Source organism: Notolepis coatsorum (genome assembly GCF_963971535.1).
Source record: "Notolepis coatsorum genome assembly, chromosome: 16".
Classification (NCBI taxonomy): domain Eukaryota; kingdom Metazoa; phylum Chordata; class Actinopteri; order Aulopiformes; family Paralepididae; genus Notolepis; species Notolepis coatsorum.
Window position 1 is genome coordinate 95,612,889 of NC_140180.1, and position 27,274 is coordinate 95,640,162.

The window sequence follows — 27,274 nt, forward strand, 5'->3', positions numbered from 1 at the left end:
CTGAAGTCGCTGACAGTAGTTATGGTAGAAACAAAAAAGGAACATGAGACCATGGGGGAAACAGGGGGAAAACAGAGTGAGATAACACAAAAAGACAGAGCGACAGGAACAAATATCAATCGGGTTGGAGGGAGGGGGGGTTATGGGTGGGGGGGGGTTGAAGGCAACGGAGAACAGGTGGGTTTTGAGGCGAGCTTTGAAGGTGGAGAGTGTAGGGGAGTCTCTGATGGACTGAGGGAGGGAGTTCCAGAGTCGGGGTGCAGTGCGAGAGAAGGCCCGATCACCAAAGTTTTTGAGTTTGGATGTCGGGACAGTGAGGGAGGCAGTGGATGAGTACCGGAGGGAACGGGTGGGGCGGTAGGGAAGGAGGAGATCAGTCAGGTAGGCGGGGGGGGGGCAGGCTATGGAGGGCTTTGAAGGTGAGGAGTAGTGTTTTGAAGCTTATGCGTTGTTTGAGATCGGGAGCCAGTGGAGAGAGTGGAGGACAGGAGTGATGTGTTTACTTAAGTGCAAATCCTTCTTTTAAATTAGACATGGAGCTAGGGATGGACTGGACTTTCCTGTTTACTGGAAAATCTACCCTCCACTTTTAACCAAGATAGTTTTTCATCTATATAATGCAATAATAGACAGTGAAGAACCAAGCGTGCAGCCACGCTAGTCCACAGTCCTCTACCTTTCATAATCCAGGTGCACCAGCACTTTAGGATCCATCAATCTCTCTTTGATCAGCGCACATGCCGAGCCATGTTTTATAAAACACCAGCATGCTGACGCATGGACACAACAATCGGTGCGTTGGACATGACTATATGCGGACAGATGTTGAGTTCTGCTCAGTGTTGTAGTCGAGTCATTAAATCTCAAGTCCGAGTCGAGTCTCGAGTCCCCAGTGTTCGAGTCCGAGTCCAAGTCTGAGTCACCAAAGAAGGGCCCGAGTCGAGTCCCCATTACCCTAGTCTGAGTACGAGTCCAAGTCATCAAGGTTGAGTCCACTCCACTCTGGTAGTCAAAAAGGTCTACATTAAACCTCTTATCAAGCGGGCAGAAAAGTGGCAATTTTTTTACTTGAACTTGAGGACTGCATACTTTTTTTGCAAACCAAAACAGCATACTTTATACTTATAGCACATGCACAAAAAATGTCACTTTTAGTGCTAACGTAATAGAGTAACATAGGTCTGAACTTGAGTTGTAAAAAAACAAATCCAGACGTAGCCATAGCCTGAAGCCTTATGTAGTACATATCCAAATGTCATAAAGATCCATTCAGAAATGAGTGATTAGGAGTGATTTTGGTAAACTGTGTACAATGAAAAACTCAGTTTTCTCATAGACTTCAATTCATTCGGCTGTTTTGCTCTTCCTGTTTTCGTGTTTCTTCGTGTTTTTTGTTTTTTTATTTAGATCCCCATGTGGAGTATCATTGGAAAGCCACACTCATTCGTTACAACGATCCACAATAATTTTCGAGATCGGATCTAGATTGACGGAACTACTGCAGCCTGAGTCGGGAGTGGTATTTTGCGCAATACCGTGTACTTTGCACAAGCCAGCATGTAACTTGAGAACCGCTGAACGGATTTTGTCGGATTTTGTCGCTAGGCAACAAATAAGCCTTCAATTCGATATATATATTGTATTACAAAATATGCACACCCGAGCCACTAGGGGTCGCCAAAGTGCCGGTTGCAAAAAAAAAAATTGCAGCTTAAGAGGTTTTAAACATAAATGACACAGTGGTCACCATTTCAAAGGGACTTTATTTATGTTGTGACACAATAGCCAGTCATCAATATCTTATACCAAATGATTATTATATATATATTTTTAAATAACTGTATTTATCAATTAACAAGCAGTGGCGTCGCGTGGGTAAAATAACAGGGGATGGAAAAAAAAATTATTAAAAAAGAAATTATTGAATATTTTTATTAATATATTTTTTTTTAATTTTTTTTTAAGTCAAGCAGTCACCATGTACACTACAGTATGGCTCGGCGGCCAGTAAAACTTTCTTTTTATGTATTTAACAGATTGCAGAATGGTTACAATACAGTACGGCTCAATACACACAATTGTATAAGGAGATGCAGACCAGAGAAAGACGTTTGTCTTGTTTACATCAGGGTCATTAATACTGCTGGAGCATTGGTTCATTTTTGGTCCGATTCTTCCTTGCACGATTTAGCGCGCCACGTGGGAGCAAATTCGAGACACATATTCGGTTGCAAAAAGGTGTCCCACGGTCTCCTCTATGGCCGTGAATATCCTCACGCGGATCGGAACCACGGCGCGCCCGTGGGACACTTTTCCGTTTCTGCGAGTTTATTCCACGCTTTCGGCTTTCCTTTTCTATGCATTTTCGGCGCTACATGTGAATGAGTAAAAGTTGCGGGACGCCCAGATGTTTCCACGATAGAAAGCTCGCGTGGATCCCATAATAGGCTCACTTAATACAGCGTTTTTAAAATCACACAACATTTTCAGGGTCGCGAGCCAACCTTTTCCCCTCGTTTTCGATGATGGAAGTGATTTAGAAAAAGCTTCGGCACGCCGAGAGGTACCCGTGGACTTAATCTCGCGAGGATCGGGGCGATATTCGGCCCGTGGGAGCAGTCACGGTTTAATACAATTTTCAGAGTGCAGAGGGGAGGTGTGCAGAGGGGATGCCAGACTAATTATTCTGCTCACAGCCCCGTTTTAAACTTTTAAGGTGTGGCAGTCAGCTCGAATCTGATTGGCTAGTATCGGTTTTGGACTCTACATACATGAATCACATGGTTGAGGCTGGAGAAAGACACCTACCCCCTGCCTCTCCTCTAGCTGCAGTGAGCATAGTGAGTCTGACAGTATGTTAGAGAGAGGGAGACATTACAAAAAAAAAATTAAAAAATTATAACACAGATGCACAGATGAAAAAGAATGTAAACTATATTAAAAAAAATTATATATATATATATTTATTTTCATATTTCATATTAATTCATATTTTGATAGGGAGGCCTGGCTTCTGTTGGCTTCCATAAGGATTCGCCACTGTTAACAAGTCTGAGTCCTCGTCTGCACCTTCCGAGTCCGAATGCAGTCAATGCTCGAGTCCACGTCCAAGTCCGAGTCATCAGTGCTCAAGTCCAAGTCAAGTCTGGAGTCCGGAAAATCAGTCCAGGACTCGGACTCGGAGTACTACACCACTGGTTCTGCTATTGTGTCATTTGAGTTTGCACGGTCCCCAGCGGCAGTCCGGTCCGTGTCTTCTACGCCTGTGGACTGATGACGGAACCTTTACATAAGATGTCAGAGTGACTCTGGGAAGAATGAAGACTACGTTTGACTTTCATTGACTGTGTTAAGGGCTGGGCTCGCGGGTCCGTCTGCCTTGTTGGTTATAAATAGCACACAGGTTTTAAAGCATGGGTTCTGAGTACTGACGGGCAGATAAACAAACACGGCCACGGTGCGGGGGAGATGTCTGACACCACGCCGGTAACTCTGGTGATGCGGTGCCACACACAGCCGGGGACAGCTGGTCCTCCTATAACTGATCTACATTACCTCGTCTGCCTCACTTAGCAGGGAAATCAAGCGTGAATATAGTTATATCTCTTGTCTTTACTACACTGTGTGTGTGTGTGTGTGTGTGTGTGTGTGCGTGTGCGTGTGCGTGTGTATGTATCTGTATATCTGTGTGTGTGTATCTTTGAGTGAGTGTGTCTTTATCTGTGTGTGTGTGTGTGTGTGTGTGTGTGTGTGTGTGTGTGTGTGTGTATCTTTGAGTGAGTGTGCCTTTATCTGTGTGTGTGTGTGTGTGTGTGTGTGTGTGTGTGCGCGCGTGTGCGTGTGCGTGTGTGTTTGTATCTGTATATCTGTGTGTGTGTATCTTTGAGTGAGTGTGTCTTTATCTGGTGTGTGTGTGTGTGTGTGTGCGTGTGCGTGTGTGCATGTGTGTGCAACCCTGTATCATGCCTCGGTGTCACATGTCGGTCCCATGACCTCTGCAACGTGTTCTTCACACACAGACACCCTCAGGCCTGTTGTCTGAGACGCACTGTCTTTGGCCCTCAGCGCTATAACCCAGTCTACATAGTTAGCTATGTATGTAAGTTCGCTGCGGGGGGTGGAACCCAGGGGCGCTACATACTTTATAACCCTGACCTTAACCCTTTTCCTTCATTCAAACCTTTATTTATTCTCGAAAAAGGACAATTGAGGTTGCCCTAATTTTCAATGTTGTCAATTTCAATGGATACATTTTTTACAATATAATACTATTAAATATGAATACCTCTATCTATATAGCACTTTTCATACATGGACCACAGCCCAAAGTGCCCCACAGCAAATAGTATGAAATGAACATGGGCATAACATTTGCATACAGTTGACAGAATAAAAACAATGCATGAAGTGCAGACATAAGTGTAACGGCAAATTTCCATTTCCAATGTCCTGTTTTCTCTTGCGCGTTACTTCACAGGTATGGTAGGGAGTGATCTTACGCAGTAGACACAGCAATGATGGATGTCCAGTCGTGATTCCAGGTTTAGGGGTGTTTATTGCTGAAGTTGCAGTTGTACATTCAATTTATTGCTAGAGTGGGTTCTGTAGGAATTATATGGTATTCTATATGTATTTGGTATTTCTTGTCTTCTGGTTGCTGAGCTGCTGAGCTTCTGTTACTGAGCTACTGCGTAAGATCACTCCCTACCATATCTGTGAAGTAACGCGCAAGAGAAAACAGGACATTGGAAATGGAAATTTGCCGTTACATTCAATTAAGAGCGGTGTGCTCCTCACTACCTGTGTCCTAGTTGATTACTGCACCTGTGACCATACATACCTAACCAGTGCTGTCAAACAATAAAAGTAGTGCAACATAAACGTGCAGACATAAGAATTGGCATAAAATAAGTACAATAAGAACAGCGTTGCTCGAAGGCATGTGAACCCGCCCGAACATTCAGTATATATTATTCAATTGCATGCTAATTTTATGCTATGTTCATTTTGTGCTACTTGCTGTGGGGCATTCTGGGCTGCGCTGCATGTGTGAAAGGAGCTATATAGAGTTATTATTATTATTATTATTATTATTATTATTATTATTATTATTATTATTATTATTATTATTATTATTATTATTATTATTATTATTATTATTATTATTATTATTATTATTATTATTATTATTATTATTATTATTATTATTATTATTATTATTATTATTATATTGTAAAACATTTATGCATTGAAATGTCTGCAAGTCTCGACGACATTGAAAATGAGGGTGACCTCAATTGTCCTTTTAGAGAATAAATAAAGGTTTGACATAATCTGTACATATCCCTTACCTACTCTGACCAGTTACGCTGCTGGGCATGTATGACTATTACCATATTGTTCTTTATACCCGTATCACTGTACATATTAATATTACATCTCTGTACATACACCTCAATAACACTACACTCAGTAGTACTAATTTATATATGTTATACATAGTTTAATCACCTGCACATTACTATTGCACTTTACTGTTACATTTGCATGCCAAACGTATTTTCGTTGTACTGTACTTGTGCTGTATAATAGCAATACATTTGAATGTATCTAATCAAATCTAATCTAACACAGCTAAAATAATGTGATTACTCAGGGATCACCATTTCATAAATACCAAAAAGTTGTTAGAAAACGTATGTGTAATAATAAGATAAGATAAGATATTTCTTTATTGATCCCCTTGGGTAAATGCAGGCATCATATCAGAATGGGGGAGCGGCGGGGAGGTACAGGTAGTGGGATACATGATACAGGTCATAGAATTATAGTACAGTGGAGAAGTACAAATACAAATTGAATAAAAATTAAAATATGCAGTGTAAACAATATAATTAACTCTGGACATACGCATATCGGCAAGTAGGCAGTGGAAAAAGGTCAAGGTGCAAGATGAGGGTATGTATGCCCTCTCAGTTATATTTGCCCCGCAATAAATATAGTTACAATATATATGTATATAATCTAATAACTAATATCTTATCTAATATATATAATAAAAAAATGCTAAATGCTAAAAATGCTAAATATATGCTCTGACGAGGTAAGTATACAGTATACACATAAGTTGCATTCAGTATGCATAAGGTATAGTATGTATGCCGTGATAATCGTGATATACTTCATACGTTATATATATTGTCCGTTTAGTAGGGGTGTAACGGTACACAAAAACCACGGTACGGTACGTACCTCGGTTTTGAAGTTAAGGTTCGGTACGGGTTTTCGGTACAGTGGGGGAAAGTTTGGCTTTCCATGTTCCACTCAGGGGTGATGTAGTGTGCAGTAACTAATTGTACTTGTAGGGCTGTCAACGAATATTCTATATTGAAATTAATAATCGACTTGTAAACAATTTAAAAAATAATTATAATTATATTAGATTGTGAAAAAAACAGCCCCCGGTGGGCGGACGTTAGTGGTTAACATACCGTTGTATTCATTCCGTACACTACACAGCCGTTCGGTACGGTACGGTACACACTGGAACGGTTCGGTTCGGTACGGATACGTGTACCTTTACACCCCTACCGTTTAGGTACTCCGTTTAGGTGGGAGTCAGACACACTCAGTGATGGAAGTTCCTAGTGCCTGCCTGATGGCCGCTTTTCATTGTACTGTACTTGTGCTGTATAATGACAATACATTTGAATGTATCTAATCTAATCTAATCTAACACAGCAAAAATAATGTGATTACTCAGGGATCACCATTTCATAAATACCAAAAGGCAGAGGTGTAAAAAAGTACCAAGAAATTATACGTAAGTGAAAGTATGGGTGCCCTCTCAAAATCTTACACAAGTAAAAGTCTGAGTATCTGGCTAAAAACACACTTGAGTAAAAGTAAAAAAGTTTCTACTTTTAAATGTACTTACTAAAAAGTAAAAGTAAAAACTAAAACGTTTTCATTTTAACTACACATTGTACCAGGTGAGTTATTTGAGGAGGTGAGCCAATTAGTGAATTAATCAGCTGGTGTTTAGGCAAGGCTGGGATGAAACCAAGCATACACTCGGCCCACAATGGAACGTGTTCTGCCATAGACAATGCTGAAATTAAAGAACAAAGGACACTTTTTTTGCATTAAAATGAATTAATCCACTTTTCCATCGAATTTGAAAAAACATGTCAAGGTAAACTAACATGGACTGCATTTACATCACAGTTTCCAGTTGTAAAGTTGGCCAAACTACAGCCTTGGAAAAAAGTAATTAAAAAAAAAAAAATTATACGTGGGTTCGACATTGCACATCCTAAGGTTCTTGTCAAATCATTTTTAAATCGCCACTGGTTAGTGGTTAATGAAAATATCCACTGAAAGCTTTTTAGCATTTTTTAGCAATGCTAATGGAAACAAAAGGGTTCAGCTTGCCAGTTTACCAAACCAGATACTGGCTAGCTGACCCCATTCGCTTCCACTAGCATTGCTACAAAATGTTAACAAACTTACAGTGGACATTTCTCAGCAAGCGTAGTGCAGAATCTTAAATGGTTTTCAACTATTTTACCTGATTAAGTTGAGTCAAGTTTGCTGTTGGTGGAATTTAACAAAACAAATACATGGGGTGCATCGAAGACAGGTTTAGGAACCACTGCCATATAAAAATAGACATACAAATAATTGCTCACAACTGCTCACAAGACCAGAACGTTCCCCATTATCTTCAGCAGTAGCTGTATTTACTCAAAACTGTAACACTTTTTGTTTAACTTCAGCAGTAGCTGATGCTCAAACTGATTTGAGTCTAGTCTTGCCCTTCTGGGGCTGAATAGCAGTCCTGCAATGCTGAAAAGCCTTTCGGCATGGGTATGGGCGGATACATTTTCCATTGATGGGGATTTGATTTTAAATAAAGTGCGGCCGCAGGATTAATAACGTTAACGTTAGTTCGGCAAGAGAAACATATATACTAATTAAAATGGTTGGACATGGGAGATTGGTACTTAGTACTTTGTAGGTCTGCATTTTAAATGTAAGGAGTAAAAAGTATGTTTTTTTTCTCTGAAATGTAATTGAGTAAAGTATACAAACCTAATAATACTCTAGTAAAGTACAAATCCCCCAAAACAGTACTTAAGTATTGTAACAAAGTACAATTACTCAAGTACTTAACACCCCTGCCAAAAGGTTGTTAGAAAACCCATGTTTCAAGTTCAAGTTTCAAGTTTCTTTATTAGTCGTCATACAGAAGTACAGAATACTTTTATATAAAATGCTTCTTTCTGTTACCATGTGTGATACTAATGGGCAACGTTTAGCCTGAAGTGTGTGCCGTTTATCCTCTGAAACCACATCCTGGGCTCCCACACAGCAGGTCCCCGCTGCTTGGTCCCGGGCTGTGGAGAAGAGGATGGAGCCCTGGCCAAGAGCTCAGGAGGAGCTGGCAGTGAGAGCCTCGCTGGAGCTGAGGGAGCTGATCTATTAAATAAATGAAAACGGCTCCAAGTTTGACAGGGGCTGGTGTGAGCTGGGTAGTGTAGTTTTATGAAATTCTAAAGCCCATCGAAAGCCGAGGGTCTCCTCTCTCTCTTAGGACTACAAACAAGAATGACAGCGTAATTTCCTCGCATCTATATCAGCCGGTTTCTGATAGGGGGTTAGGGTCTTTACTCTTGGCTACATTTGGCGGGAAAAAACACAACATTAATTAATACGGGCGGCTAAGTGGCGCAGTGGGCAAGGCGCTTGCCACTAACGCAGGGTATGCTGGGTTCGAGCCCAGCTCGGCGTTGCTACCAGCTTGGCTGGTCGTTCATACTAATACAATTGGCAGTATTAGGGGGTGGGAAGCTGGTGGGTGGGGATCGGAGGTTGTGGACAGCGACTCCTACAGGTCGGTTGGTGCGCCTGCGCAGCAGAATCAGGAAGCGACGGGGGTGGCGTGTCCCTCCCACGCAGACCCTCGCCGCTGAGAGAACGCGCTGTGCAGGTGAAAAGATGCAACAGCTGCTTCCTCGTGTACCGGAGGGGACACGTGATGCAAGGCTTCGTCCACATTGCAGCCGACCTGTGGGAGGCATGGCCTAACAGCGTTCGAGACAGGGGAGGGAATTGGACAATACATAATTGGGGAAGGGAGAAAAATTTAAAATGGGGAGAAAAAGTAGATACAAAAAAAACATTAATTAATACGGACTGTATTGATCTATTTATGCCGTGAAATGAATCTTGGTCCGGTACAGGGCTCATCAGGCTTAAGTTGGGGAGAGAGAGAGAGAGAGAGAGAGAGAGAAATGCAGAAGGCTGCCTCCCTATCTTCATGCTGCTCCAAGTGAACCACTATCAGACCACCTACTGAGAATAACACACACATGAGCACACACACACACACACACTCACTCACTCATTTAGAGACACACACATCCAAAAACATGCACACTACTGACTAGCAACTGAGCATACACACACCTCGATACATACACACTGAGATTAACACACACACACATACTGATCTAGAAACTGTACTATTGACCGTGACATAAATGTATAGTTTCTACATTAAAAGAGTATGTGTGAGAAAGAGTGTGTGTCAGAGTGTGAGAAAGAGATAGTGAGTGTGTGTGTGTGTGTGTGTGAGTAAGAGTGTGAGAGAGAAAGATAATGTGAGAAAGATAATGTGTGAGAGATAGTGTGTGTGTGAGAGTGCGTGTGTGTGTGTGTATGTATGCGAGAGAGAGAGAGAGAGAGAGAGAGAGAGAGAGAGAGAGAGAGAGAGAGAGAGAGAAAGAGAGAGAGAGAGAAAGAGAGAGAGAGAGAGAGAGAGAGAGAGAGAGAGAGAGAGAGAGAGAGAGAGAGAGAGAGAGAGAGAGAGACCACGGCGGGAACAGAATAGATTGCATAAAAAACTCACCCTAACGCAGAATCAATGACAAAAGTTGAGGTCCAAGAGGAAGGAGACGACGTGATGTGTGAGAGAGTACTGGTTTGAGGAGATATCAGCAGGGAGTCACAGGTACTCACTTCAGGTCAAAACACACACACACACACACACACACACACACACACACACACACACACACACACACACACACACACACACACACACACACACACACACACACACACACACACACACACACACACACACACACACACACACACACACACACACACACACACACACACAGAGAGACACACGCACAGAGACACACACACAGAGAAATACAGTATGCAGTAACAGTTATCTTGACTAGTCGACTAACTAGCAGACTAGAGTAGGCCACCCACATCTCTGTTTTCATTGAACTGTATACCTTCCCATGTAAGAAGCTAAATGTTTTAGCATTTTGCAGCCACTCAGCACTTTTGAGCTACTTATCAACTCAACCTAATGTGGATGGTGTACCTCAGTCTGCTAGTTAGCTTAAAGCCAATATTTTAGAGTGTACAGAAATGTTCCTATATATATATACATACAACCCCTTTTTAAGTACATGTATATATGCATGCTGTATGCATATGTAGAGGTTTTTAAAAGCTACAGTCCATGTGAGCCGTATCTCAGTCCTCGGGGACATTTCCAGTCCTCCATCTTCACTTCCAGGAGGGTATCTCCATATATACCCTTCCCCATACATAACACATATTTCCACATATACATCTATATTCGCCTGCAAACCCACATGTGTAGCCATTACTTCCATATCCCTGTGTACCTCTACTTGAACCGTACAGCAATTTTCTTACATATGCCCAATTTACACTATTAAAAGTATAACTATATACATTCAAACCAGGGGAGATTACATTTGTACTATTCCTATCAATAAAAGGGAAGGAGCATGAAACGTTAGTGGAGTCATATAAAGTCTGCTTGGATTTGGGTTATACATTTTATTAATCTACTCCAATTGTGGTAGAATATGTCTTTTTGGATCCTTAAAGAGTGCAGTAAGTCATCTTTTCCATTTTAGATATTTTCCGAAATCATCCCATACCATGTCTTCCAATGTAGGTGGTACTGAGTTTAGCTAGTGATTGGTTTTCTTTTTTGAGAAAGAGAGTGTGAGAGAAAGAGAGTGAGAGAAAGAGAGCGTGAGAAAGAGAATGTGATAGAAAGTATGTGAGAGAAAGTATGTGTGAGAGAAAGAGAGCGATAGTATGTGCATGTGTTTGTTTGTGAGAGAGAGAGAGAGAAAAAGAAGAGAGGAGTGTGAGTGAGTATTCACTCCAATTTTAGTAGAATATGTCTTTTTGGATCCTTAAAGAGTGCAGTAAGTCATCTTTTCCATTTTAGATATTTCCAAAATGATTCCGTACCAATCTTCCAATGCAGGTGGTACTGGGTTTAGCTACTTTCTAGTGATTTATTTATTTTACAGCAGCTTGATATCCTGTCAGAGTTAATCCTAAATATGTCAGTGCTTCTGCTTCCCACTGTATGTTCTGTTTGTCCTCTGGGTCCTTTGGGTGCGATAACGACTCATAATCTGTGTCTTCGATATATATTCATAGGCTGGAATCCCAAAATCAGAAAGTAAAGTAATCCATCCTATAAATGATTTATCCGGCTCCTCCAAATAAACCAGAACATTATCCGCAAATAGTACCTTCTGTTCGGTCCCTGCCACCTTAACGCCTTTGACAGCTATACTTTGTCTTATTAATTGGCCTAAGCATTCAATAAAGCTAATCTAAATCTAATTTCCTAGATATTTAGCATTTTACTGATTCCACCTGAACAATTGCTTCCAATCCTCAGCAACGCCTTGTTTGACAGTTTGATCTGAATTTATTTATTTATTTTTTCCGCTTTTTTCCTGGCCTTTTTTTGAGGGCACTCCATCCACCCCCCTCCCTCTTCGGGGGACAACTCTATTATTAATTCAATGGCTCGTTCGTGTGCAATTCCGGTGCATGCCGTTTTTTGTTCATTTTGATTGAACTCTTACCACGCACCGGCGGATTCGGGCCCGCATGCCCATGCACGCACGTCGCACTTTGCGAGCATCTACCGGCTCTGGGCTGCATTTTTCGCCAATCATATATTATACCGTTCAAAACTTGAAGCCACCGTTCTAACGCCACCTCACTCGAACAATTCTGTGGCTCGGTCCTCAAGTTACATGACGATACGTCAGGCGAACGTCTTTTTACAGGCCACGCGTCAAATTACCACGTCGGACTGTATACGCTCGAGAACTGACTAATCACCGCTGATGGCGAAACTGATTGGTCAGCGTTGTAGCCAACGAGTGTTCGCTTCCAACGATACCCCACGTGGGGGGGGGGGGGGGGGGGGGGGGGGGAATATAGGAAGTAGGTGAAAGTTGACGAGCGAAAATGAGTTGTGACTCAATCTTCAGAACGCACAATAGTGATATTATATCTATATCTGTACATATCCCTTACCTACTCTTACTAGTTACGCTGCTGACCAGTATGACTTACTACTGTACAAGTTAATACTATAACTCTGTACATACATCTGATTAGCACTATTACCCAGTAGTAGTACTAATTTATACAGTGTAATGACCTGTACATTGTATATTACTATTGCACTTTACTGTTACATTTGCACTCTCGTTGGAAGCCAAAGAACCTTTCGTTGTACTGTACTTGTGCTGCATGATGACAATACATTTCAATCTAATCTAATTGGGATCACTCGCAAATTGCTTTTGCGTTGCCTGTGGATTCTGTGTGCACACGGTCCTGTGGATGCATGCTCTTATAAGGAGCTGGCGGGGTATGCTGTACGATGGCAATATATTTATGTTTTTGATCCACTTTTTCTCCTCCTGTTTTTCTGTGTTTTTTTCTCCCATCCCAATTTAGTCGTCATTTCCAATTCCCCCCTCCCCTTCCTGGGCGTTGCTCGCATGTGCCCCCCACTGGTCGGGCTAGGGAGGGTTGATAGATACTATCACATGTCCCCTCCGATACATGCAGAGTCAGCCAGCCACTTCTTTTCACCTGCCAGCGCGGATTCTCATTGGTGAGGTGGTGTAACATGTGGGAGGCTCACACTACCCTCACCATCTCCCTTCCTCGCTGTGCAGGCGCCCTGACCGATCTGTAGGAGTCGCTGTTTACAACGACCAGATTACCACCCACCAGCTTCCCTCCCGCTGACTCTGCCAATTGAGCCAGTATGACGGCCGGCCAAGCCGGAGGCAACGCTGACAAGCCGGATTCGATACCAGTGTCTCTCGCGTTGGTGACGAGTGCTTAGTCCGCTGCGCCACCCAGCCGCCCTCCGATGACAATACATTTGAATCTAATCTAATTTTTCAGAAATTGTGCTATGCTCTCAGAAAACGAAATAATTGAACTTATGTGCGTCTTCATTTATTTAACTGGATTGTATGCCTCTTATGGCTCTCTTTAATATATATATATATGTTATATATGTTATATATATATATATATATATATATATATATATATATATATATATATATTTGTTATTGTCTTGCTATATGTTTCCTGTCTTGGGCATTTAGTTGTATATTAATTATCTTCCAGCTTGTGACACTAGTCATTGTTTCTCTAATTAATGTAATAATAATTAATGAGAGCCCTCCTTCATTATGGAGAGGTGGTTGATTCACAGATGGGATGTACTAATGTATTCTCTTTGCCGATTGCCGTTTGGACCGTACCTTTTTCTGCCGGTGTTGAATATGCTGATGGTGGCATCTAATGTGTTCGCTTTTGCCAACAATAAATAGAAGACTATTGATCCGTGAGTGCGACGGCATTCTGTTTGTTCTCATCCTTGAGTCAACCTTGCAGATGATGTTTACCTTTTCTGTCCTTGGCAATGATAGCTCAACTTTGCAATGTGTTTAATTATTCAAAAGTAATAATTATTTTTAAAAGTAATAGAGAATTAATTCAATTTAATGTGATATCCTCACTGAATTCATGCCCACATCCATAACTGTAATTGTCTGCCTCTATCTCTCTACGTCTCTTTCAGCCTCTGCCTGGCAAGGAGAGGTGCAGATGAATAGGCAATCAAATAATCTGCCAATGCAGTGGAACCACCCAGGACATACTGGTGCCTCATTCAATATGAATAACAGTGTTTGTTATATTATTATTATTATGTTATATAATTATCAAATATTCAATCAAATAATGTAAGCTAATAGCCAATTTGGTTAACACAGCAGTATGACTCCTGACTGAATTCATGGCCACCTGCATAGCTAATGACTCTCTCATTTCCTTCCTGTCTAACTCCCTAATCTGTGGTTGTCTCTGTTGTGTGTGTCGATTAGCAACATGGAGTGCCATTTTGATAGCAAAAGAGACGACCACATGCCTCCCCTGATAGATGTGGAGTCGCCTTGGTTTCATCACTCTGCAGCTACTTAGCGTTCTCCATCGCAGGTCTGATGACTTAACCCCTCACGCTGAGGGCACATTTTGCATAAAACGCCTGACAATTGTAAAATTACCCAAAGTAATTTGCGATTTATTACTTGAACCATGTACATAGCACATGCATGCGTCTGGTCTCTTTTGAAAGGAAACATTCTGAACTTTCTTCCACAACAGGAGATGAATCACTCTGAGTGCTAATGTAATAGAGTTCGACGAGGTTTGAACACAGTGAAATAAAATAAAAGTTACTCACATTTTGTTTACTTGTTGCCAGATGCCTGTTTTTGAGTTGCAGGAAGGAGCTGGAAAACATCACAGTTACATAGCCTGAAGTCTTATCTACACTACAGGTCCAAAGTTTATAACAATCCCACAAGAAAAAAATATTTGTTTTACAGATGTTTTTGTAATCCTTGTATCGGTAATAATTCGTCCAAAATGGCGGACCACTCATTGATTTGGACGGCGAAGGAGAAATTTGCCAAACAAACAACTTCTTCGTCTTCTTCTAGGAATCAGCCCCCATGTAATATACCGTTGGCTCCAGAATTTCATTGGATACAAAGGTGGTCAATCATTTTCCCACTACACACTGAAGCTAGTATAGATAGTCAGTTATCTTTTACTCTAATAATTGAAATGGTTGTCCCCTTGATGAAATACATGCATGTTGTGACAGCCCCATCTCACTTAAAATATGTAAATAAAGTATCAACCACCACAGGAAAAAGGTACATATTGTACGTTATGTTATAGCCATAAGTAATACATTGATGTATTTATGAAAATGTACAATGTGTACATATTAATAAGTACATATATTACATATTGCTTTTAACGTTTTCGTTTACATTTGAGTTCCCCTGCTGGGGTACAAACCCAGGGCGCTCGCATGGTAGGCAAGTGCGTTCACCTGAAAACTACAGAGACACACTTTTCTGATAGACTTACCCAAACCCTAACCACACTGTTACCTTATTAACCATAACCATCTAAACATAACAATCTAACCCTAACCATGACTCTTAACTTTCTATCTTAACCATAATTGTTAAACGTTAAAACGAATCATCATATTACACGCGTATTGGGTTTGTATCAGGTTGGGTGGATCGTTTAGTCTAGTGGTGAGAGCACGTGATCAAAATCATTTGTATTACTTATGGTTATAACATAACGTACATCATGTACCTTCTGTCCTGTTGTCGATTAGTACTTTATTTAAGTGTTCTGATGCGACCCTGTTGGTTGTGAACATCAGCAATTAGGTCTTAGTATCTTTTATTCACTGTAAACATTTTAAATGTAATACCGACCGATACACCTAAACATGTGAATAAGGGGAGTACTGGCACTTCAAGCACTGCATATACTCACGCCCAGTGGCGTAGTTTCAGTAAAAGGCAAGGTATGTCGAGGAGGGAGGGGGTGGGGGGTGGTGAAGGGGGGTTTCCCCCCCTTGTTGGATTTTTTTTGGTGAGTTGTTTCTATACAATTCAGTTATATGACATTTAGGTATGACACAGGACTACACAAGCATTTTTAGTATAGAAATGTGTCAACAGACTAAAGCAGGGAACCACAATATTTTGCATACGAATTATGCAGAATGTAATATCTATAGTAACTGTCTATTACTTTTCTTGCAATTGAGCCAATTTTCCTTAGGGACGGTTTTGAGGTGTGTTTTCAACAGAATGTAGTATCAAAAACACATTCACAAAAAGTATGGGTTACTGAATGCTGAACTGCACTGTTATAATCACTAAGCCATTGTAAGACCTTATACCGGCTCAGTGGCAAGTCCTGTGTCAAGTCCTACAAGGGGGGAAGTCCTTGCGACATACTAGCGTCATGTCCAAGGGGTGTACTTGTACATCAAGCTGCCTCACGCTACGGAAACAGGAGATAGGCTCCTGCCCCATGTGCCATTACGGCTCGAGAACCATTGGTTCTCAAAGGCATTGTAAGACTTTACCTGCGTCCCTGTATCACTTGTCTCTGCTGCCCTTTGATTAAAATGTCCATTTCCTTTTTTTTGGGCATATTTCAGTTAGTCACAGTAAAAGTCACCTACTGTAGTAAAAGTGAGATAATTGACAATATCAAAACATGCTAGGGCTGTACCGAATAGTTCGAAGCTTCGTTCATAATGTTGACATTCGAATTCTAAATCAACATCAAAAATTGTAATAAAAAAAAATATATATATATTATTTGCCAAGGTATGGCGAGTGCCATACCTTGCCATACCAGAACAACGCCCCTGCTCACGCCTAAACGGATAACCTAAACAGCTGGTGGTGGACTACCAACGGACTAATAAGAGGCCCTCAACTCCCATCACTATCCAAGGGAGGAGGTGGGTGGGGGTGGTGGAGACCTAGAGGTTCCTGGGAATACACTTGAACAATAAACTGGATAACCGGACAACACCAAGGTCTTTCAAGGTGTGTAATAGGCTGCTGCAGTTGTTTTACCAGTCTGTAGTAAAATGTTCTTATGTACCTTAGTTACTATTGCTACCATGTAGGCTATGTATGTTTGTGTTTCATTTCATGTACAGTATATATGCTAGGTTTTACTGAGTCGTTCCATATCTGCATTGGGGAAAGTCTGGGAGTGTTGCATATCTGGATTTTATGGTGGTTTTGGTTTTGTTTTTGTTCTTGGTCCGTTGCTGTTTCTCCTTGACTGTGCAGCCCATGGGGGCAATGCTTTGTGATCTTGGGCTATACATACATTTGATTTGATTGGATTTGTAGCAGCCAGCGTCCTCTTCTTTACCATGGTATGCAGAGGAGGTAACATCAACTCAAGAGACACAAACAAACAAGCTGTTCCATAGTGGGAGCGAAACTGGTCAAACTAGAGGTGAGAGAAGCCGGACGCTATCCTGCATGGAGAGCTCCTCCCATCCCCTCTATGAGGAGCACGTTTAGCCATAGACTCCCAAGCCGAGTGATCCGAACATGTGCAGAGCAGCTGGCTGGTGTGTTCACTGACATTCAACCTCTCACTCCATGTGCACAAGACCAACACGCTGGTCGTGGACTACTGGAGAGGGGTAGAAAGGCTGGACCCCATCAACATCAACATGTCTTCTGTGGAGAGCAGCTTCAAGTTCCTCTGTGTTCACATCACCTGGGACGAGCACACCAGCCAGGTGGTGAAGAAAACACAACAACGCCTCTTTCACCGCAGGAGGCTGAAGACGTTTGGCACGGGGCCCCAGATCCTACAGGCTTCTACTGTACAGAGGCACAACTGGGAGCATTCTGAATGGATGCATCCCCACCTGTTATGGAAACCGCTCTGCCCTTGACCGCTAAGCGTTACTGAGGGTTGTGCGAACAGCCCAGAACATCTGTGCTTGTGAGCTTCCCCCCCATCCAGGATATATACAACGGATGGTGTGTTAGAGGAAGCCTGCAGGGTTATTAAGGACCCCAGCCACCCCAACCACAAACTGTTTTAGCTGTTGCCATCTGGCAAACCGCAGCCTCAAGGCTCCGGGACCAGCAAACTCCGGGACAGTTCTTTCCCGCAGGCGGTCACAGACTCATGAACAAATAACCCTAGAGGCCGGCTACCAGCCTGTGACTGGAGTAATACGGGGCTATTTTATCACTGTTTCTCTGCTTCTGATTTGCACACACTACACCCACACTGTGATTTATAGGAAGGGATTTGAGATTCACGGGTGTGTTTACATTTTTATAAAAGTATCTTCATGTTTTACACATATTTGTAATGTTTTACATATAGTATTTGTATATATATATATATTTGTTTTGTAAGGATTTAAATCAGTAAGGAATTACAATAATCTTGAGTAGTGGAAAAGGGGTAGGATTAAATACGTTGTGTATACTTCTTCCTACTCCTTTTCGAACATGTAAATTGAGTTATGTTCCTTTTTTGTTTGTTCCCATTTAATTGCTAGAGAGATTAATTAAATTATTCAAATTTCAAATCAAATCAAAACTACATTGTGATTATTGTGAATCAATGCCATTTTCTTTATCATTGCTATGCTGCAAATTTTTTTTTAACATTGCACAATTGTATCCCTTCTTTTTTACTACTGCTAACTGCTAGAGGAGCCAAGAACAAATTCGTTCACTCCTCCAGGCTGTAACAGAATAGAGACGTGAGAATAAAGACGATTCTGATACCATCTTAATATAGACCCGAGCCTCGGGACCAAGTCTGTTTATTTGTTATTGACCTTGGGACGGTTCTGCTGATGTCGGACCATTTGATTCAACTCTGTGGGAAAAAAGGAAAACAACCAGATAAACCTACTGTATCACATCACCAGTCTGATCAATATGCACTTGTATCTCTTCATCCTCTGCGTTACTGCAATTAAAGGAAGACAACACCGTTTTCCGCTTCCTCTCTCTTCACACCCTTCTATCCTTCCTGTTTTGTTTGTTTCTCTGTCTCTTCGTTCTCTCTTTGTTTCTTTCTCTTTATTTCTGTCTGTCCAGTGTCCTCATTTAATTTATATCTATTATTATTCTATTATTCATAGAAGTACAACAATATAATAATTATCCATGGGGGGGTCCAGGGCGGGGGGTGCGAGCACGAGCATATGTGTGTAGGGGAATAGATAGCAGGTATTAGGGGTATATCTTGTATAAGACATTTATCCAAACGATGAGTTAACTGATGTACACTGTTTTACAATGCTTGTATATCTAATTGTGTGTTGTCATGTTTGTTTATGTGTTTGTTTAAAAAATAATAAAAAAATAAAATACAAAAAAAGAAGTACAACAATAACTATATTATTATTTAATGCTGTCTATGCAATGGAAGGTACAAACAAAGTGTCTGTTAATTACCGCAGGCACTGATACCACTGCTGTACTGTGCAGCAGTGTTGTTGGCACGATTGGAGGGTAATTAAGAGATGAAAAAGCATGATAATGCATTAGCATTGTTTACACACTGAAACAACATAACCTGGATGAACAGGGGGGCATAAAATAAACACGATAGCATGAGAAAGATGCCCTTAATTAGCGTATGGCATCAGCAAATGGTATGTAAAGGCTATAAAGAAAAGAAAAAGCAAGCAAGAGCAAACAAAAAGCTACATGGCTTTCTTGCACATTCAAGTCACCTATAACCACAACAATAAAAACTGCTGCAATAAGCCTCCATTATCAGTGCATTTGCTGCTGACTAGAATGGCACTCTGAGAGATGCAACACCCACGATTACTATACACTAGAGGCAGGGCCGCCTGGGAGAAATGCGAGGCCCTGTGCGAGATTTAAACGCGAGGCCCCCCCCCCCCCCCCCCCCCCAAAAGGTAAAAAAAAAAAAAAAAAAAATTTTTTTTTTTTTTTTATACAGTCAACATATTCGTAAATAATAGCGCTGCCCGAGGCTGGGCATGATACAGTCAACATATAGCAAGAGAGAGAGCGATAGAGAGCTCCCGTTCTACAGTCAATATACAGTGTACAGAGAGAGAGACACATTGGAAAGAAATTGAAATGCTATTTGGCCCTAAACAGAGAGTACACAGTGGCAGAATACCTGAGCACTGTGACTGAAGATCCTTGACTAGGTACAGACTCAGCGAGCACAGCCTAGCCATCGAGAAAGGCCGCCATAGGCAGACTGTGTGTGTTAGAAAGAGAGAGAGAGAGAGAGAGAGAGCATGTGTGTTAGAGAGAGAGCATGTATGAGAGAGATAAGCAAAGATGACCCCCTAAAGGATATTCAATTTTTTTTTTTTTTTTTTTGTCTTTTCCCCCCTCCATTTTTCCTCCGATTTTCTCCCATCCCAGTGTTAGTCGTATGCCAATTCCCAGTCCCTTCCTGGTCGCTGCGCTTTACCCCCCACAGTCAGATCATTTGGGAGAGTGGAGGCTACCACGTGCTTCCTCCGACGCACGTCCAGCCAATCACCGCTTCTTTTCACCTGGCAGCGCGGATTCTCATTGAGAGGGCGTAGCGTGTGGGAGGACCACACTATCCCCCTCACGTCCAATCCGCGCTTAGCAGGCGCCCCGACCGAACTGTAGGAGTCGCTGTTTACAACGACCCGGACCCACCCCGCCAGCTTCTCCCACCCTCTGATACAGCCAATTGTATCAGTGCAGACGGCCAGCCAAGCTGGTGACAACCCCGGAGCTGTGAGCTGGATTCGAACAGGCGAATCAAGCTCACAGCTCCGGGGCTGGTGACGAACGCAATCTCCGCTCGACCACCTAACCGCCATAGGATATTCAACTTTTAATGAAAGAACAAAACAGAAGGAAAAGATAACTTCACAAAGGCAACATGAATATACATAGATCCAAAAGGACAAAGATTAACACTTAAATCCAAAGAGAAGAGGGTCTATACCAGATAAAACTGTTAGGGTTTGACACCGACCCCAAACGCAATGACACAAGAGAGTAGGATTCAGAGTTGCCAAAAACAAGGGCTTGTTTATTAAGACTAAATAAACAGCACAGACTTGGAAGAGTTCAAACAAAGACTGGAATACAAGCAAGGATGAATGTTGCTGCTCTGCAGCTTCTCCCGGGATGGTAGTCAGGGGAAGCAGACGCTGACGTCAGAGCCGCTCTGCAGACCTCTCTCGGCAGAATCTCCGAGGTGGTTGCGGGACCGAGAGAGAGAGAGGGAGCGAGTTAACTCAGGGTGCAGGTGGAACAGGGCAGGTGAACAGGAGAGGTGACTTGTACCCGAAAACAGAGTTATCCAAGTGACTGAATCTTCGGTGTAAATACACACTGTGAGTAACGTTCCAAACACAATCCCAAGTGATAGATATCTTCGGTGCAAAATAAACACTGTGAGCGAAGTCCCAAAATACAAATCCAATGTGATAATATCTTCGGTGTGTAAACACACAGTGGGAGATGTTAGGCCAAAATATTATCCCAATGAAACAATCCAAAAAAGGCTAAAAGCTGGAAATCTTCAGTGTTATATAAACACACGAAAAACGGAATTGGATCAAAGACAGTCATAAAAAACTCACCCAGGCGTTGTGCGTAAAGAGCGTTGGAACAGAATGGAGCGAGCGCGTCGCCTCGGGGAAAGGGTGTCCAAGAGGAATGCTTCTTGAATATCCTGGAGGCAAAGCACAGGGAAACAACAGCAGGCAGCAGGAACGGCGAATGCAACTGAAATATCAAAACGATCCAACAAAACTTGAATGGGGAAACGGGGTATAAATAATACGGGAATGCTTAATTGACAAGCAGTGACAGCTGAGGGATGTGATTGATAAGCGTGTGGACGGGGGAGAACCAATCAACGACGTCTCTGGGAAGAAGCGTGTGAATAGGGGAATGAAATGATTAACAGAAAACAAATGGAAACAGAGCGAGTAGGCTTAAAGGAACAGAGCGAGTAAGTGAGCAAAGGACAAAAACCTCACAGTACCCCCCCCCTCCACGGGAGCCACCCGGCGACCAGGCCGACCCGGCTCGTCAGGATGGGCATGATGGAAGTCAGTGATCAAGCCGGGATCCACGATGAGCTGCCGGGAGACCCAGCTACGCTCCTCAGGGCCGTAACCCTCCCAGTCCACCAGGTATTGGAACCCCCGGCCCCGCCGACGAACGCCCATCAACCGGCGGACCTGCCACTGGGGGTGACCATCCACCAACACGGGAGGCGGAGGATCAGGAGCTGGAGGCATAAGGGGACTGAGGGAGACGGGCTTAACCCGGGAGACATGGAACACGGGGTGAATGTGCATCGACGCAGGAAGTTTCAGGCGTAGGGCCGCCGGACTGAGTACCTTCAGGACCTCGAAAGGTCCGACGAAACGGGGGTTGAGCTTCTTGGCCGAGGACCGAAGCGGGAGGTCCCTTGTGGAGAGCCACACCCTCTGCCCAGGGAGGTAAGTCGGCGCAGGAACCCGCCGCCGGTCGGCACCATGACAGGCGCGCTCAGATGTCCGGAGCAGCGCGGTCCTGGTGATCTCCCAAACTCGTCGGCAGCGGTCGAGGTGGTCCTGCACGGAGGGAACTGCCACTTCCGCCTCCTGTGCGGGGAAAAGAGGGGGTTGGTAGCCCAGGGAAACCTCAAATGGTGAGAGGCCGGTGGCGGAACTGACCATTGAATTGATGGAGTATTCAACCCAGGGAAGGAAACGGCTCCAGGATGCCGGTCTCTCGGCTGCCACACACCGAAGAGCAGACTCCACGCTCTGGTTCATCCTCTCCGTCTGTCCGATAGTCTGGGGATGATAACCAGAGGAAAGACTGACCGTCGCCCCCAATCCCTTGCAAAAGGCCCGCCATACCTGGGAGGTGAACTGGGGCCCCCGGTCAGAGACGATGTCCTGGGGAAACCCATGAAGGCGGAACACGTGGTGAGTCAGGAGGTCCGCCGTCTCGGCCGCCGAGGGAAGCTTGGAAAGGGCCACGAGGTGAACCCCCTTGCTGAATCGATCCACCACGGTCAGAAGGCAAGTGTTCCCCTGGGAGGAGGGAAGACCTGTGACGAAGTCTAGCACCACATGTGACCAAGGACGGCTTGGAACGGGAAGTGGCTGTAAGAGCCCGGAGGGTGCCTGGTGTGAGGCCTTGCTGCGGGCACAGACCGCGCAGGCCAATACGAACTCCTTGACGTCGTTCCGCATGGTGGACCACCAGAAACGACGAGCCAGGAAGGAGAACGTGCGATGGCCGCCAGGGTGGCAGGCGAACCGGCTGGTATGGCCCCAAAGCAGTACCCGGGACCGGACAGAGTCGGGGACGAAGAGACGATGAATAGGAACGTTGCTTGGAGCACGCTGGAAGCGTAGGGCACGTCTAACCACACCCTCGATGCCCAAGGTGATGGCTCCAACCAATCGGGCCTCCGGGAGGATGGGAGTAGGGTCCTCAGAGGGTGGAGCCCCCTTGGAGTGTAACCGGGACAGGGAGTCGGCCTTCGTGTTGCGGGAACCGGGGCGGAAGGTCAGCGAGAAGTCGAACCGACTGAGGAAACTGGCCCATCTCGCCTGCCGACCGTTGAGGCGCCTGGAAGCGCGGATGAACGTCAGGTTCTTGTGGTCCGTCCAGATGGTAAAAGGCTCCTCGGCCCCCTCTAGCCAATGACGCCACTCCTCCAACGCAGCCACGACCGCCAGCAGCTCCCGATTGCCGGTGTCGTAGTTCCTCTCGGCAGGGAGGAAACGACGCGAGTAGAAGGCGCAAGGATGTACCTTCTGGTCCGAAAGAGAACGTTGGGATAGGACAGCGCCCAGTCCAGTATCCGAGGCGTCCAACTCCACAATGAACTGTCTCTTGGGGTCAGGGTGGAGCAGGATAGGGGCGGAAGTGAACCTCTTCTTGAGGGAGCGGAACGCAGCACATGCCGCTGGGGACCAGTCGAACGGCAGAGCGGGGGAGGTCAGCTTGGTAAGTGGCTCCGCCACTTGACTGTTGTTCCGGATGAACCTTCGGTAGAAGTTGGCGAACCCGAGGAAACTCTGTAACTCCTTCCGAGTGGTGGGTTCAGGCCAATCCTCCACAGCTTGGATCTTGCGAGGATCCGCTCGGGTCAAGCCCTTCTCAACGATGAAGCCCAGGTAGTCGACGGAGTCGGAGTGGAAACGGCACTTCTCCGCCTTGACAAAGAGCCGATTGTGGAGGAGGCGCTCCAGCACACGGCGGACATGCTGGCTGTGTTCCTCGAGGGTCCTGGAGAAGATGAGGATGTCGTCCAGGTACACCACCACGAACACCTCCAGCATGTCACGAAGGACGTCGTTCATGAGTGCCTGGAATACCGCCGGGGCGTTGGTGAGGCCGAACGGCATCACTAGGTACTCGTAGTGGCCCCTGGGGGTCTTGAAGGCGGTCTTCCATTCATCGCCCTCACGGATACGGACAAGATGGTAGGCACTCCGGAGGTCCAGCTTGGTGAAGACGGAGGCCTGGGTCAGTGGCTCGAAGGTGGAGTTCATGAGAGGTAGAGGGTACTTGTTCTTGATGGTGATCTCGTTGAGCTGGCGATAGTCGATGCAGGGTCGCAGGTCCCCATCCTTCTTACCAACAAAGAAGAAACCGGCCGCCACCGGGGAGGAGGAAGGCCGAATGAGTCCTGCTTCCAATGACTCAGAGATGTAGAGATCCATCGCCTTCTTCTCCGGAACGGTCAGACTGTAGAGGCGGCTGCCGGGAAGGGGAGCCCCTTGGCGGAGGTCGATGGCGCAGTCATAGGGGCGGTGAGGTGGAAGGGCCTGAGCCCTGGACTTACTGAAAACCTCCAAGAGGTCGTGGTACTCGGGAGGAATGGACGAGGGGTCCGGAGGTGACTCACCAGCGGGCCTCCGGGGCGGGGGACAGGACGCCGCCTGCAGACACAGGGCGTGACAGGAGGAGCTCCAGCCCTTGATGGTACCGGAGGACCAGGCGATGTGGGGCTCGTGCAGCGCGAGCCAGGGCCTACCCAGGACCACCGGGACAAGGGGGGATTGGGTGATGAGGAACTGGATTCTCTCGACGTGGTTCCCAGCGATGGTCAGAACGACTGGGCCGGTGCGTTGAGAGATGTCGGCCAGGCGGTGTTGGTCCAACGAAAAGATCTCCAAGGGCCTCACAAGGTCCTCAAGTGGAATGTTGGCTCGGGTAGCAAACTCGAAGTCGAGGAAATTCTCGTCTGCCCCAGAGTCGATGAGGGCCTCCACCGTGGCTCGTTGGTCCCCCCAGGCCAGGGTGACGCTCATCAGATGGTCAGGTGGTGCGCGGCTCTGGGAATGGGAAAAACGGCTCACCAGGATTTCCCGGGGTCTCGGCGAGCCTGATCTTTTGGCCGGGTGGGGCAGTCGGTGATTCGGTGTCCCTCCCTTCCGCAGTAGAGGCAGAGACCGGACCTGAGCCTTGCCTCACGCTCCGCCTGGCTCAGATGAGAGCGTCCCAGCTGCATGGGTTCCTCCTCGCGAACCGAACGGGAGGACCCGCTACCACCAGTTGTGTTGAGGACAGGGCGTCCAGGAGTGACGTCATGCGTCCGGGGAATCCGGGGTACCTCAGGAGGTAACAGTCGGGTCCTCTCGCGCCTTCTCTCCTGGAGGCGTCCGTCGATGCGGATGACGAGGCTAAACAGGTCCTCGAGGGAGTCGGGCACCTCCCGGGTAGCGAGCTGGTCCCGGACTGCGTCACTGAGCCCCCTCAAGAAGGTTAGGCGAAGTGCAGGGTCGTTCCATCCACTCTCCACCGCCGCCAGTCGAAACTCCAGGACGTAGTCAGTTACCCTGCCGCTCCCCTGTCGGAAGGTCCCCAACCGGGCTCCAGGGTCCAGACCTCGGGCTGGATGGTGGAACACTCTGCGGAGCTCCGCCACGAAGTCTGGATAGGAGAAAACAAAATCTGCATCCATTGCCCAGGAGGAAGTGACCCACTGGGCAGCATGGCCTGAAAGCAAGTTCGTCATATAGGCCACTTGGGACCCTCTAGCAGTAAAACGGCTTGGTTGATGACGGAAAACCAACTCACATTGCATGATGAATGTGGCACACTCCTCGGGATTGCCGTCGAACAGCCGTGGGACGGAGAGACGGGGTTCCCGAGGTGCGGGATCTGCTGGGGCTGCGGGGAATGCTCCTGAAGGATGTGAGGGAAGTAAAGCATTAACGGTGTCGCTCAGCGAGTGAAGCTGAACGAGAATACCAGATTGTTGTCCCGCCAGAGCGGCCAGTGACCCTTGAATAGGCAGGACCTGTTCCCTGAGATCCTGCACCGCAGCCGCAGCCCTCTCTAGTTGGTGGCTGTGATCCTTGGTCAACTCGACTTGAATAGCAAGTGCGGTTCTGACCCTCTCTGTGTCGGCTGGGGTCGTCATTTTCGTTGGATCGTAATGTTAGGGTTTGACACCGACCCCAAACGCAACGACACAAGAGAGTAGGATTCAGAGTTGCCAAAAACAAGGGCTTGTTTATTAAGACTAAATAAACAGCACAGACTTGGAAGAGTTCAAACAAAGACTGGAATACAAGCAAGGATGAATGTTGCTGCTCTGCAGCTTCTCCCGGGATGGTAGTCAGGGGAAGCAGACGCTGACGTCAGAGCCGCTCTGCAGACCTCTCTCGGCAGAATCTCCGAGGTGGTTGCGGGACCGAGAGAGAGAGAGGGAGCGAGTTAACTCAGGGTGCAGGTGGAACAGGGCAGGTGAACAGGAGAGGTGACTTGTACCCGAAAACAGAGTTATCCAAGTGACTGAATCTTCGGTGTAAATACACACTGTGAGTAACGTTCCAAACACAATCCCAAGTGATAGATATCTTCGGTGCAAAATAAACACTGTGAGCGAAGTCCCAAAATACAAATCCAATGTGATAATATCTTCGGTGTGTAAACACACAGTGGGAGATGTTAGGCCAAAATATTATCCCAATGAAACAATCCAAAAAAGGCTAAACGCTGGGTGAGTGACTGTCTGATAAAAAGCTGGAAATCTTCAGTGTTATATAAACACACGAAAAACGGAATTGGATCAAAGACAGTCATAAAAAACTCACCCAGGCGTTGTGCGTAAAGAGCGTTGGAACAGAATGGAGCGAGCGCGTCGCCTCGGGGAAAGGGTGTCCAAGAGGAATGCTTCTTGAATATCCTGGAGGCAAAGCACAGGGAAACAACAGCAGGCAGCAGGAACGGCGAATGCAACTGAAATATCAAAACGATCCAACAAAACTTGAATGGGGAAACGGGGTATAAATAATACGGGAATGCTTAATTGACAAGCAGTGACAGCTGAGGGATGTGATTGATAAGCGTGGGGACGGGGGAGAACCAATCAACGACGTCTCTGGGAAGAAGCGTGTGAATAGGGGAATGAAATGATTAACAGAAAACAAATGGAAACAGAGCGAGTAGGCTTAAAGGAACAGAGCGAGTAA